Here is a 13,153-nt window from a genome sequence, read left to right on the forward strand (position 1 = left end):
ATCAACTCCCTTTTAAATTGCTGTTTGATCCTTGAGAATATGGAGTTCAAAATAATGAATAGCAGAGGCCTTCTTTTTGCACTCAAATTTCATTTAGCATTGAAAATACCATGAGCAAGAGAAAGAGACGGGAGAAAAGCCAGTTAAGGAGTAGCTGAGAAAGTATATGAATCCTTATTAGATGATGAAGAAACTTTTCTGAAGGTTGAAAAGAAAGAGAGAGAGAAAGAGAGAAGGAGTGAGACATAATGACATTTGACTCCAGCCATTAACAGTACGCTGAGCATGGTAAGTAAATCACAGCTTCACTGTGAAAGTGAAGGTGCTGGCCTTCTCCACAGCAACACTTCATCAAGTACCCAGTCATTTCCTTATCAAACTCTTAACTGTGAATGTGAGGGGGGAAAATCTAATTAGAGTGTGCATGTGTGTTTGTGTCCATAAAATATGGCAAGTAACTCTTCAAGGGCAAGGTTCATTATCATGCATCCTATATAAATGTCTATGCATTTACTGTATATCAGTTCAACTGACTGTTTGACAGTAATATATCCTCTATAAATAGCTTTCCTCTTGTCCTCTTGTAATAGCTTTGCGGTAGAGCCATTACTCTGCTCGTGAAGTTCAATAATGTTGTGCATCTGAATTGCATTATGAAATCCAGTTTTAACCAGCCTGAAAAATGTGTCCAAGACGTTTAATTTAATTACACAACACTTTACTAAATAATTATGATAATGTTAGCAAATTAAATAGGTAGCATGACACTGTGTAATGCTTACAAAGAGTGAATGCATTCCTCTAAATGATTAAACGGGAAACACTTTGATGTTTAGGCATAATTATTTCCCATATTTTTCATATTAATTACAGTGTTATAGACAGAAAAGGTGGGAGATATTACTGTTAACAGGACACAAACATTTTGAGGAGAACCAGCCCAAACTAAGAAAAAGATATGTTTTGGTGAAGAAAAAAAAGCATCATCAAAGAAGATGTTTGTTTATCTCCGTGTGCTTACGGGTAGATGAACATTTATAAGCATTTATTGGAATTCTCTTTTAAATTGGGCTGTTTTGTCATATTGTATTATGAATAAACAGATATAAGGTTTTTGATCTCAAGACTGATTTACGGTTTGAGCTTCGACCTGTGTGATCAGCCTCACCACTTTCATTAGAAACTTTATGCAATCAGGTTCTATTACATTCACTTCAATGGATTAAACATTATGTAAATATTATGAACTGGAATCAATGCCCTCTATTTCGAAAAACATTTTTAAATACTTGTTCTTTAATAAATTAGCATGGGTGTAGCATAATGATTCATGTATTTGTAAGTTAAAATGTTTATTCAGTAATAAAAAACTTTTTTGTTTTTAAGTTAAGACAAACTGTTGAAGTGTTTGTTACCAAATAAATAATAAGTAACCAACCTTCGGATTAAATATTAAAATACTTCCCCCTCCACCCAAACCGAACCATACCAAAACCACAATACGTACCTAACCGTGAGAACCTTGAACCATTACACCCTAATAGATAGATAGACAGACAGACAGACAGACAGATAGATACTTTATTCATGCTGTGTGCACTTAAGACTGATCCAATCCACATTTCAGTTCACTGCAGCCCTTTCCAAGGTTTGTGTTGAGAAGCGCAGAGGCATTCAACTACATCATTGTTCTTATTCAGAGAAAGATCTAAATCATTTGTGCCTGACAGTTATACACTTCTCTTCTTACACTCAGACAGATGGTTTCTCTGTAGTCAAGCTGTACTTATAAGAGGAAATTGCGCTGGGTGATTACAAGAATCATTGGTGTAATGTTAGATCGGGCATTTGATGTATGCCATTGTTTGCCATGATAGTGAGCTGTTTTGCTAGAAAGCAGGTGTGTGAGAGTTTGTTTATTCCCAATAAACTTGAGGCTGAGAGCTGACACAGGTGTGAATACAAATAGAATCTAAATGAACTGGATACATGTAGCACATGTGGACAGTAATACAGTATGTGCAACATGAGCAGTAATACCAAATGTCTGTTTGTTTCTCACTGTAAAAAATAAAAAGTTGAGTCAACTTAAAAAATTGAGGTAACCAGCTGCAAAGCATTTTTGAGTTTACTCAACTTTAGTAGATGAAGTTGTGCAAATTCATATATAAAAGTTCACTGAAACTACTGGTTTAAGTTGAGTGAACTACCAGTCAAAAAAAATGAGTTGGCACAACTTAGTTCCTGAAGTTCAGTAAACTCAAAAAAGCTTTGCAGCTGGTTACCTTAATAACTTAAAATATTAAGGTAACCAGCTGCAAAGCTTTTTTGAGTTTACTGAACTTCAAGAACTGAGTTTTTTCTTGATGTTCAGTAAACTCAAAAAAAGCTTTGCAGCCAGTTGCTTTAATATTTTAAGTTGACTCAACCACTTTTTTTCCCAACTATTTAACTATTTTTAACTTTAAATCTTACATCCAGATTCTCAGCCATAATGTACACTCCCCTCACATCATTTAAGAACACAAATGCAAACAGTGCAAACAATACTGTAAATACAACACTGTCACGAGTTCCCTGTCACCAGTCACCTGCCCTGGACTCCATTTCCCAGGATCCTCCCCTGCTCACACCTGTTTCCAGTCAGCCTAGATCACAATCACCTGGTTTCTATCACCCGCACCTGATGTCACCAATCAAGCCCCTACAAGAACTCTCTCAACCCAGTCACTCACCATCTGGTCTACTGTTCACTACCCCGAACAGTTCCCAGACCCAGTGTGCACTCACCTGTATGTTCTTACCCCTGCGATCTCCTCACGTTTCTCCATTGTTCCTGGTTCCCGCTCTCCGTTGATCCCGCCACAAAGGACTCTCATCTGCACACAGCTAAGACCCATTGAACTGTTCCATTCACCAAGACTCTCACCTGCCTTTTGCTCCTCACTATCTGTTTTCATTCAGTCATTAAACCTGCCTATGTTTCACTTGTCACTGTGTCTCCTAGCCTGTGTACGGTGATAAACACAAACAAGATTTTGTCAGTACAGAAAGTGTTTATTGGCATTCTGCAAAATGACACCTTCAAAAGGAACACAACTTGGTATGCAGTTTTACTCCACTCAAACTAAGATTTAAAAAAAAAAAAAAAACTTGTCAACTAAATTAATTATAATTGGCATGCAACAAAATTTACAACAAAAATGCTCTTAAATTATTTTAAATGCCTAAAAAAAAAAAAAATAATTCTGCAGCCTTAAGCAAAGTCTTAAATCAAAAGTCACAACAAATCTTGTATATAATTTAAAGGAAGCTAAACTTTACCATCACCTTAAACTTTCCTAATCTTGGCACATGCATAATGCAACAAACAAGCTGGATCAATAAGCTAAATATTTCAACTATTAACACAGCACCTAAAGGAATAATTCAACCAAAATCATTCTGAAAATTCTGTCATTTACTCACTCCCATGTATGTAAATTTCATATTTTAATGAAATTTGAGAGATTTCTATCCCTGTACTAAAAAGGCTGTTCACCCAAAACACTTCAAAACATTCATAAAGAGATCATAAATAATAAAATAAATATATAATAAATTAATATGAACTGAGCGGTTTAAGTCTTCTGAAGAGACGCAATTGTAGGGATGCATGAACTAGGGTTTAGAAAATATAATAGTTTATTCTCATTATTATTAGTATATTTATACCATTAGTATTATTCATTTTATTTCTAGATATTATCTATTAATATTGTTTTTATTTTTCTTATTAATTTTATTTCTATATATTCTCTATTAATATTGTTTTTATTTTTCTTATGTATTTTTCTTGAAGCCTGTATTAGGGATTTACACACTCACACAAAAACAAAACAAAACTGCATGTAGTTTCAATTAGGTACTTTTATTCATTTTTTTAATTGATGTGAACTTATAGCAAAAATATGATAATGCTCTAACAGCAGTTATTATCTGAATACAAATAATAAATGACAGTTGACAATGAACATGAAAAAATACATCAGAAAGTAAAATACAAAATAGAAATAGAACGTATGTAATGAAGACTGATGCAGATGATGAGGTTGTGAATGTGATGCATCTGAAATACACAGTTGAGTTCTAAGTTAAAGAGTGTCCTTGCGGTTATGTAAAAACAATTATGCTTATGAAGACCATAAGCAAAAATGGACATATAAGCACTTATAAACAGTATGCCCTTCATAATATTAAAAAAGAAAAAGAGATTTAAAAGTCAAGAGATAGCTTAAATATAGCTTTAACATTTATTCATAAATGTAATCATTTTATTATAAATATCTAAAAGAAATCTAACAATGGATCATAAACTCAATATCTCTGTTACTTACTTAGTGGAGAAGAGGAGAGTATCTTTAACTGAACAGAGCTGGTCACACTAAAAAGAAACTAAAAAAGAAAAAGACATTATTGAAACCAGTTACAATATGAAAGTTATAATTTATTGACATTGTAAGAAATCATTTTACCTGTTGAAATTGTTGACAGTCTGTGTAGCTGGATGGTTGAACTCCAGAAAATCAGTAATGCTGAACTAATAACGAAGACAGGAACAGGCAGGAACAAATATGGGCATGCGGAACAAGACACATGTGATAGTATCATGTTTACATTGGGCACTCCCCACCAGGTCAAATATTCTGATTGCTTGCATCTTGTTTTTAAGCCCATAAATAATAATTTACTCGTTCTAATAAATTTATATTGTAATCTATTCATATTAATATATTTTAAAAAAATCATCTTAACATTGCTGGTAGGTTATCATTGCACAAATTAATGCACTCTGTACATTTAAAAAAATAAATATAACAATTAGAAGAGTTCTAAACTAATGTGCTGTCTTCACTGTATCTAACGCAAAACACACGCTCAAGTAATATGAAGCTCACTCAAACAGATCTTTTAGCGCTGCCCCACAATTTTATCAATAAAATAGCTTAATAGCTCAAGAGCTACATTATCTTTCTCAACAAAGAGCTGGTAACATCATTGTTTCTAAAGGAATTTAAGCCACAGCTTCACTGTTAATAGAGAAACGCGGAAAAACGGTGGTAATTCATATATACACAGCCTCTCTCTCTCTCTCTCTGTCTCGTAAATGAACAGTTGTTGAATATCGAAGTGGAGATAGCTAAACTATAGGCTAACCGGTGCTCCCCTTCAATTCGGTCACTCTACATTGCTATGGGAAATACCCTTTCCTCGAATACTACTGAAGCCTTATTGAAGCCCACTCTATATAAGGCAGTGCTTGTACGTCATCCATTCAGAATCTTTTCCTTCAGTCAACCTTCTACGAGAAGCAAGAAGCCTATCAAGAATAAACTACTCACCGTGATCTACACGCTGCAGCGGACACGCCTTCTCTTCCCCTGCTGTGTTCCGGTGAGCTTCGGAAGCAAAGATGACTTGCGATTGCCTCTCCTGTGCGGAGCCATTCGAATCCACGAATCGTGCGTCATCTGCCTGGGTCGTGCCATGGTGGGCACTGAAGAGGAGGATGATGCCATTTCGTCTGGAAGCCGTTTGGACGAGTGGTACCTCCAGTCGGATCGCGGCTGAAAAGACACCCCGCGGAGACCTGGCCCCTTCTTCACCGAGGTGCATGACGAGATAAAAAAGTAATGTGCATAATCCGGGATCCTCCTTCCTGTCTTCTGTGGACGGCGCTGACCAAGTGGGATATGTCAAACTCTGGATGAGGACCGACCGGACCCTGAAGTGTTTAAAGAGCTCTGACGCGCCACGGATCTGGCCCTCAGAACGACGAAGGTGACAGCTCGAGCGTTCGGCCGCAATATGGGGAATCTTGTGGTGCTAGATCGTCACCTGTGGCTCACTCTGACCGAGTTAAAGGACTCAGAGAAAACAGCCCTTCAGCAAAACCTCCTGCGCATTCCCGCTCCTCCTCAGCGCAGTGCGGCACGCCTCTTCTGCTGCCGTTCGGCGCAAACATGAGCCGGCGGTGAGGTCAAGACAACCATGGCCGAAGCGCTATCAGGGCTCGAAGGGCCAGAGACCCTGCCCTGACAGAAACGGCGAACCACTGGCACCGGAGTCAAAGCCGTGTTCCTGATGCTGTCTCCCAGAGGAGGAAAGCTGCACCCAGCGCCGAAGACGAGCCGCTGAAGAAGTCCGCTCGCTCCGCTGTATGTGCTCACCACGCCCCCCTGCCTGTTGTGGGGGGCGAGAGCAATTGTCATGTTTGTGTTTTTGTGCACTGCCTTATACAGTGTGCAAGCACTGCCTTATACAGAATGGGTTATGAAATCAATAAAGAACGGCTACACGCTTCAGTTCTTCCGCAGACCGCCCCGTTTCAACGATGTGTTAATGTCCACTGTACAGGAGCAGAATGCCTCAGTTCTGCGAGAGGAAATACACAATCTTCTCACAAAGCTCGCTGTAGAGGCAGTACCCCTCACAGACCGCGAGAGCGGCTTCTATAGTCGTTATTTTCTGGTGTCAAAGAAAGACGGCGGACTCTGCCCAATCTTGAACCTGAGACTGCTCAATCGCGCGCTTTCAAAGTGTTCGTTCAAAATGATTACGTTGAGACAAATCCTCTCACATATCAGACCGGGAGATTGGTTTATCTCCGTGGATTTAAAGGATGCTTATTTCCACATTCAGGTAGCCCCCCGCCACAGACACTTCCTGAGATTTGCTTTCGAAGGGATAGCATACCAATTCACGGTCCTGCCCTTCGGCTTATGTCTGGCCCCTCGTACGTTTACAAAATGCATGGACACTGCTCTCTCTACTCTGAAGCAGAGCGGAATGCGCATCCTGAACTATCTCGACGACTGGCTACTCTTAGCCCAATCAGAGAGCGCGCTACTCAGCGACAAGTTCAAGCTCCTCGCTCATATTCAGAGCTTAGGGCTGACTGTAAATATGCAAAAGAGCATGCTGATACCGAGCCAGAACATCTCCTTTTTAGGAGTGGACCTGAACTCAATCAATATGCGAGCGCGTCTGTCGGAGGAGTGCTCACAAAAACTCTCGCAGTCTTCAAATTAGGGCGTCCTTCTCCCCCCTCAAATACTTTCAGAGGACGATCAGCCAGATGACTGCTGCCTCGACAGTGTGCAATCTAGGGCTCCTACATATGCGACCGCTTCACCTCTGGTTAAAGAGCCAGGTGCCACAGGATGCATGTCACACGGGCACCTTGCACATCAAAGTGACACGCGACTGTTTGCATACGCTGACCCCTTGGCGCTATGTCTCTGTATTGCCGGGGTGTTCCAAGTGATCAGGAGAAAGAATGTTATGACAGATGCATCGAACACGGGCTGGGGAGCTGTATGCGATGGCAGACCAGCCTCCGTGCTGTACACCTAGCGCTCGAGTGCTTTCTCCCAGACATTCTTCAATGTCACATTCTCATCAGGACAGACAGCATGATAGTGGTAGCGTTTATAAATCACCAAGGCGTTGTGAACTCGCGACCACTGCTGCAGCTGGCGAGAGACTTCCTTCTGTGGACAGATCGACACCTCCTCTCCATCCGAGCAGTAGATATCCCCGGACGCCTGAACTACGGCGCGGACTTACTGTCGAGAGGCGGGATAATCCACAGGGAGTGGAGATTACACCCTCTGACATTCAAAATGATTTGGAGTGTATTCGGCAGGGCGGAGGTGGATCTCTTCGCATCAGCAGAGAACACTCACTGCCCGCTGTTTTATTCACTGACACACTCTCCCCTGGGAGTGGATGTACTAGCTCACAGCTGGCCGAAAGTACGCAAGTATGCCTTTCCTCCAGTGAAACTTCTGCCTCGCATGCTTTGCAAAATCAGAGAGGAAAAGCAATCTGTTCTGTTAGTGGCACCGAAATGGCCCAATCAGCCGTGGTTCCCAGAACTGGTGGAGATGCTGGTAGCCCCCCTGTGGACTATCTCACTGAAGAGAGACCTCTCTCTACCCACTTGGGACTTGGCGCTTGTGCTTGACGCTCTCACGGGACCCCGTTCGAGCCCATACAATCAGCGAGCTTGCGAGCGCTCTCTCTCAAGGCAGCACTCCTGCTCGCGCTAGCCTCTGTTAAGCGAGTTGGAGACCTACAGGCGCTTTCAATTGACGACTTGTGTATTGAATTTGGGCCAGGTGATTGCAGACTCACCTTGAAGCCTAGAAAAGGTAATGTCCCTAAAGTGCTTTTGACTCCATTTAAAGTGCAGGTCTTAACACTATCTGCTTTCCACCCCGAAACACCGACTGGGACGGAGCCACTTAATACACTCCTACTGTGCCCTGTACGTTCGGTGCGTACTTATATCGAGCGCTCTAGACAGTTCAGACTCTCGGAGCAGCTATTTGTATGTTTTGGTGGACGTACAAAAGGACTGCCTGTGTCCAAGCAAAGGCTGTCACACTGGATCGTAGATGCAATTGCTTTGGCTTACAGCTCTAAGGGCACGGAATGTTCTATAGGGGTTCGGGCCCACTCAACCCATGGACTTGCGTCCTCGTGGGCCTGGGCAAATGGCATGTCTATTCAGGTCATTTGTATGTCGGCAGGCTGGTCGTCACCTAGCACTTTTGCGAGGTTTTATAACCTAGATATCCTTGGTCGTCACTTGCCTCGCATGTGCTGTCAGTGTGAGCAGCGCACGTGCCTACTCAGCCTCAGCTACGATCTGAGATCAGTATCAGTGGTTTCGACTAGGTCGTATACACCCTGTGCTGTCCCTATCAGTTTATTACAGTGTTATGATATAGTTCACCACGTCTTTAGGACTTGATCACCATCATACTCTGCTTATTGAGCACCGGTACGGCCGTGCATCATAACACATGATTTCATTGAAATTAAACAATTTCAACTAATCTATATGTGAGAGCGCCGAAGCCACCGCCATTTCACATTCTCTGTTTCACCGGAGTTAACTCCGCCCCTGGTGTGACGTGGCAATGTCTAGTTGCCGCACCTCCCCTGACTTTTACATGGTTTCGACTAGGTCCTATAGACCTGAGCCAATATCATTGCCGCTCTCATTACGGCTCCGAATGTGAAACTTGACATACTTATGCTGAGTTCACACTGCATGATTTTAGCCCGATTTTTCACTCGCCGACAGGTTTTGATAAATCTCTGACAAATGCCTGATATCGGAGGCAAATCGGAGCTTGTTCACGCGAGTGACAGTCGCGCAGTGTGAATTATCAAAGACGCGATCTGAGGGAATCGCCGACACGTCGCCGACGCCCGCGAAATATTTGACATGCTAAATATCTGGAGCTGTCGGCGATTCACAATCCTGCTGTGTGCAATGATTTCTGACTGAAAACTACATCGGCGATGACCTACAGCCAATGAGAGACAAAGATACAGGGCAGAGTTATAGACCATATCAGTATTTTAATATGTACAATTATATCATACAGAAACAAGCACAAACGCTTGACCAGCCGCAACATCAGCATAACAGTTACTGCAAAATTATTATTTACCACTCTTTGCAGAACACAATCCCTGTTCCCTGCATCTGCCTCCTGCATAATCTGTTTTTCTTTTTGTAGCTGGAAATCACCGCACAGACAATTTGCTGGTTATATTTTTTTTAATACTTCCAGTCTTGCTCGAGAACTGTCTGACACACGCGGGTTCTCGCATTATTTCCTTATCACTTCTCGCATATGTTTTGTTGTGAAACGTAGTTTGCGGATCAGATGAGTTGTCAGCGATTCTTCCTATTGTGAAATCGTGCAATGTGTAAGCCCCTGTCGCCGATCCATCGTGCAGTGTGAACACAGCAGCGACTGAATGCTACCCCAGATAGTCACGCAGTGTGAAAACAACAGCGATCCGACAATTTTGAAAGTCGTGCAGTGTGAACTCGGCATTTGTCAAGCCAGACTCCATCGCTGTGACACAGCGGGATTTTATACGTTCCTGTAGCAATGTAGAGTGACCGAATTGAAGGGGAACACTCTCGGTTACTCACGGTTATTGGTCAAGTGGGGAGCTCTGTTTTGGGGATTTCGTCTCTTTATATCAGGCAACCCAGTTGTGTTCCTCTGCGGCCAGATTAAACCTTGTTTTTGCCTATATATTATTCTCTATCATTATTTTTTAGAAACCTTGCACTTTTCTACTCCATTTTAAACGGTGTTCTTGTATTCAAATTAAGCATGGTCCACTGCTGCACACGTGCCACAATATCTCAATACTCGTATCGTCAAATCTCTGTGACGATACATCGTCGTATTGATATTTCGAACACTGCACTAATGGACATCCTCTGGCTCTGTGTCCTGCAGTAAAAAAAATAAAATAATAAAAAAAACAGCATCAATTTTAGATTTCTACTAAATATTGACATTAAATGTTTAAAACATAGCTAATAATAATACAATTCTGTATAACTACTAATTCTACAACCGGTGTTAGTATTTTCAAGTCAAGTCAAGTCACCTTTATTCATATAGGGCTTTTAACAATACAGATTGTGTCAAAGCACTTAACAGTATCAAATTGGAGGATAGAGTGTCAGTAATGTATAATGATAAGATTAAACACTCAATTTTCAGTTAAAGGCATTTTATTATTGAATTCAGAATGTCATTGTCTAGCTCAGTTTAGTTTAAATAGTATCTGTGCAATCAAATCGGCGATAATCGCTAGAAAATTAAGTGTCCCCAACTGAGCAAGCCAGCGGCAAGGAACCAAGACTGTGACAGAATGGAGAAAAAAACCTTGGGAGAAACCAGGCTCAGTCGGGGGGCCAGTTCTCCTCTGGCCAGACGAAACCCGCAGTTCAAAAGTTTATATTTCTATTTTATGTTGCAATTTCTAACAATAATAGTATTATGTAGTTAGGTATTTTATTATATTTTAAGTTATTTTGTTCTATTTTTAGTTTTATTGTATTGTAATCGAGGTCTTCGCTGGGGATATGTCTCTGGGGCTCATCTGGGTGTCCTGGTCTCCGCTGATGATCAGGGCTGTAGACATCATCTCTTGGTGATGATCCACCATCTGATCGGATAAGGACTGAGAAACAGAATAGGAAAGAAACTCTAGCTGCTGCATTTTGGAGCATCTGTAGTTTGTTGATCAAGCGTGCACAACAACCACCCAATAAAGCATTACAATAGTCTAACCTTGAGGTCATAAACGCATGAATTAACATTTCTGCATTTGACGTTGAGAGCATAGGTCGCAATTTAGATATGTTTTTGAGATGAAAAAACACAGTTTTACAGATGCTAGAAACATGGCTTTCAAATGAAAGATTGCTATCAAACAGCACACCTAGGTTCCTGACTGATGAAGAAGAATTGACAGAGCTGCCATCAAGTGTTAGATAATGTTCTAGATTATTACATGTGGGGTTTTTAGGTCCGATAATTAACACCTCTGTTTTTTCAGAATTTAGTAGTAAAAAATTACTCGTCATCCAGTTTCTTATATCGACTATGCATTCTGTTAGTTTCTCAATTTGGTGTGTTTCACCGGGCCGCGAAGAAATATAGAGCTGAGTATCATCAGCATAACAGTGAAAGCTAACACCATGTCTCCTGATAATATCTCCCAAGGGTAACATGTAAAGGGTGAAAAGTAACGGCCCTAATACTGAGCCTTGAGGTACTCAGCTACGAACTGATGGCGGTCAGATAAGTACGATTTGAACCATGCTAAGGCACTTCCACTAATGCCAACAAAGTTGTCTAGTCTATTCAAAAGAATGTTGTGGTCGATAGTGTTGAACGCAGCGCTAAGATCCAGTAGAACTAATAAAGAGATACAACCACGATCAGATGATAGAAGCAGGTCATTTGTAACTCTAATGAGAGCAGTCTCAGTACTATGATACGATCTAAATCCTGACTGGAATTCCTCACAGATATAATTTTTCTCTAAGAAGGAATATAATTGTGAGGATACTACCTTTTCTAGTATCTTTGACAGAAAAGGGAGATTTGAGACCGGTCTGTAATTAACTAGATCTTTGGGGTCAAGTTGTGGTTTTTTAATGAGAGGCTTAATAACAGCCAATTTGAAGGTTTTGGGGACATATCCTAATGACAATGATGAATTAATAATAGCCAAAAGAGGATCTATGACTTCTGGAAGCAGCTCTTTTAGTAGTTTAGATGGGATAGGGTCTAACATACATGTTGTTGGTTTAGATGATTTAACAAGTTTATACAATTCTTCCTCGCCTACAGTAGAGAATGAGTGGAATTGTTCCTCAGGGGATCTATAGTGCGCTATCTGATGCGATACTGTAGCTGACGGCTGCAAGGATACAATTTTATCTCTGATAGTATCGATCTTGGAAGTAAAGTAGTTCATAAAGTCATTACTGGAAAATGCCAACACCAGTTGATGCTTTATTTTTCATTAATTTAGTCACTGTATTGAATAAATATCGAGGGTTATGTTTGTTTTCTTCTAGAAGAGATGAAAAGTAATCAGATCTAGCAGTTTTTAATGCTTTTCTGTAGGATAGGGTACTTTCCAGCCAAGCTAAATGAAATACCTCTAGTTTAGTTTTCCTCCAGCTGCGCTCCATTTTCCGGGCTGCTCTCTTTAGGGTGCGAATGTGCTCATTATACCACGGTGTTGGACTCTTATCCTTAATCTTCCTTAAGCGTAAAGGAGCAACCGTATCTAAAGTGCTAGAAAAGAGAGAGTCCATAGTTCCTGTTACATCATCAAGTTGTTCTGAGCTATTGGATATGCTGAGGAACTGAGATAAGTCAGGAAGACTATTTATAAAGCAGTCTTTTGTGGTAGAGGTAATGGTTCTACCATATTTGTAACAAGGGGTTGGCTTTACAGCTTTAGCTATATGGAATATACAGGAGACTAAATAATGATCTGAGATATCATTGCTCTGCTGCCAAATTTCAATGCCACTGACATCAATTCCATGTGACAGTATTAAATCTAGAGTATGATTTCGACAATGAGTAGGTCCTGACATGTGTTGTTTAACACCAATAGAGTTTAGAATGTCTATAAATGCTGATCCCAACTAATCTTTTTCATTATCAACATGGATATTAAAATCACCAACAATTAGGACTTTATCTGCAGTCAGCACTAACTCCGATAGAAAATCAGAAAATTCTTTAATAAAGTCTGT

This window comes from Onychostoma macrolepis, chromosome 17 (assembly GCF_012432095.1).
Source record: "Onychostoma macrolepis isolate SWU-2019 chromosome 17, ASM1243209v1, whole genome shotgun sequence".
NCBI classification, from domain to species: Eukaryota; Metazoa; Chordata; class Actinopteri; order Cypriniformes; family Cyprinidae; genus Onychostoma; species Onychostoma macrolepis.